Genomic DNA, 3,040 nt, shown 5'->3' on the forward strand with positions numbered 1-3,040 from the left:
ATTTGGACTGCCTCAACATGCATGGGGTGATGCTGGGGCAAAGGGCCTCACAGATGTCTTATGATATACGTACCTCTCAAATTGATGGGTCTTAACCTGCGCTCCAGTGAGCTGAGTGCTAGTAATTAGTCACCTACATTGCTCCCTTCAACAGGCAGCAGAAATACTTTCAGAAGAGGCAAAAACATGCCAGTGCTTCCTGTCCTTTGGACAATAGATATCATCTGGTGAGAGAGCAGGAATCCACAAGTTCAAGTTCACAAATTAAAAAAAAAAAAATCAGAAACATGATTTTTAAAAGTCAGAAATACTTTCTTGATTCTGACGTATAGGTGAACAAATAATTTTTAGGTTATGATTTATGCAATTTGAATACAAATCATATATTATATTAAGCTAAGAAAATACATTAATAAATGTGTGAAATGTGTGAAAAAAATCATGTAATGATAGCTATATAGAAAGCAAAGAACTATGGTTCTGTATCACTATGTATCACAACAGCCTGGAATTCTTTCAATACTAATTTGCTTATAGCACCAAATTTTGGGGTTATTTGAGCCAAATGGCTCTTATCCACACACAGGGCTTTATTTTCCTACCATTTCTCTGAGAAAAAAAAACCCAAAGCATTTCCCAAAAGTTTTATAGCTTGTACTTTTGGGATTTTGGTTTGGTTTGGTTTTTTTTTCCAGTGGTAATATGTCCTTTGATATGAAGACATTACAGCTTTAGTATCAAAGATTTTTTCATGGGTGACTGTGCTAGTTTAAAAACAGTCTAGTTCTAAGTGGAGGAGGGAGAAAAGCTGCTCCAAATGTCTATGTCCGGCACAGAGCCAATTGCTGAAGGCTCTGACAATGGGCAGGTTACTACTGCAATTAGACAAGTTGGTAACGCCTCTGTGATGCCATATTTAAGACAGGAAAAACTGAGGGAAGCTTGCTTTCTTCTCCCGGGGGGTGGTGGGGTGGTGGCTGGGGCCCATCCCTGTGAGGGCCTTCCAGAGGCCAGGACCGCATGGCCAGGGCCCTCCTGAGGCTGGAGCTGCCTGTGTGGTGCTGGCGAGGACCGTGCGGCCAGCAGCAAGAGACATGGCAAGCAATTCCCCAATGCAGAGCCGGGATGAGATCAACCTCTCAACTGCAACTTACAGCCACCAAATTTCTTCTAAGTCAGAGAAAAAGGAAAAGTGAGGACACATGAGGAAAACCAACATGGCAACACGAAGGCCAGTGAAAAAAAGGAGAGGAAGGAAGGCCTCCAAACGCCAGAGCTGAGATTCTGCTGCAAGCCGTGGTGAGGACTATAATACAAGAAACTGTTTCCCTATAATTCATGAGGTGCATGGGAGGGGTGCAGAGATCCACGCACAGCCCGTGAAGAAGAGTATTCACGTTGAAGTGTGGGGACACTGAAAAGCTGCAATCTAGTGAGGAACTTGGACAGAGAGAGAGATGACCTTTGTTTTTAGAGATAGAGGAAGAAAGCTGTCGCTTCCAATCTAAAATAGCTCATTGTTAAAAGACTAAACCCCATGAACTAAAATGACCCTCACTTGTGGGAAGACTGCTTGACCCGTGGGAGGGATTCACATTGCAGCAGGTTCAGGCGGGACTGTTGCTTGTGGAAGCTAAAACCACGCTAGAAAAGTTCACAGAGAATTATCTCCTGTAGGAAAGATCCCACAGCACAGCAGAAGAAGTTCTTTTCCTTAAGCATACTGAAGAAAGACTTTTAAGAAGTGAAATACTGACCAAAACCCCATGTTTTGTTTCCTTGCACAGCCGGTGGAAAGAGGGAGGGACTGGGAAAGAAAGGTGTTCTGAAAGTTTGCTTTGGTTCTCATTTACCCTTTTTACTTTTAATTCTGTTAATAATAAATCTTTATACTGTTTAAGTTTTAAACCTGTTTTGCCTTGAAATGTTTTTCCCCTAAGCCTTATCTCAACTCATGAAGTTTTCATGTTAATTTCCCCTCCTCTTCTCAGCTATAGCAAAGGAAAGTAAGTGAATAGTTTTTCATGGGTGGCTGGCAATTAACCAGCATCAAACCACAACATTGATGTATTAGAGAAAATTGTAAGCTTTTGTTTATGTATATCTATTTCCCTGTCCTTTGTAGTAGCTCAGAACTTTACATAAATTATACTTAGCCTCACAAACCTCGTGGAAAAATGGAGTCCCAGCAGTTCTCTCAGGCTATTTTCCCAATGAATATGGACCCAGGTGCAGATCCATAGAAGGTTTTAAGAAAGTAACTGCTATTTAAAGTGGGTTTCAGCTGTTACCAATGGGAGCAAGAAGTCTTTGTAGGTCTGGACCAGTATGTCTCACCTGGGACAACATAAGAAACGTCAAGTAGTGGATGAACCAAACCCATTTTACCATAATGGAGGCTGGTATCCAAAGTGCTTGGATGTTCCTCAGCTTCTCAAATGCTTGAAAGTCAAGGCAGATTTGCAAGTTTAGTCATCCGTTTCATTACTGCGATTAGCAGACAATTATTCCCCAAGCAGGGAGAAAATTAAGTGTGTTTAAAAAAGATAACACATTTTAGATACGGTACTATCCATCATTTCAAAACCTGGCATGGCTAAAGATCTTCAGCATTAACTTTTATGCCATCGTGTGATATCAGACAGTCTCTCATGTCCTGTCTGATTGCTTAAAATAACACATTGCCATTCCTTTGGGGTTACACCACTGCTTTATGGTGATATAAATAATAGCTGTGGTTTAAGCTTTCTTGTAAGATGCACCATAAAACTTGCTAGGTCTAATTTCAGAAACAACTTCTTCAGAATGGCAACACCATGACTAAACGAGACAGATCTTTTCTCCCTGAAATGTCTGTATCTGTCAGAAAGATTGGTCAATAAGAGGAATATCTGCATTTTAGGATATTATGATACAAGAATGTCGCCACTACAGCCAGCTAGACAGCATCTGATAGAATAAAAAATATTACATGGAGAGGCTTCCAGGCTGCTGTGCTGGTTTGCTCTGCCTAAAGCTTTTGCTTTCAGGCCAGCAATTA

Source organism: Corvus brachyrhynchos, unplaced genomic scaffold, assembly GCF_000691975.1.
Source record: "Corvus brachyrhynchos isolate BGI_N302 unplaced genomic scaffold, ASM69197v1 scaffold83, whole genome shotgun sequence".
NCBI classification, from domain to species: Eukaryota; Metazoa; Chordata; class Aves; order Passeriformes; family Corvidae; genus Corvus; species Corvus brachyrhynchos.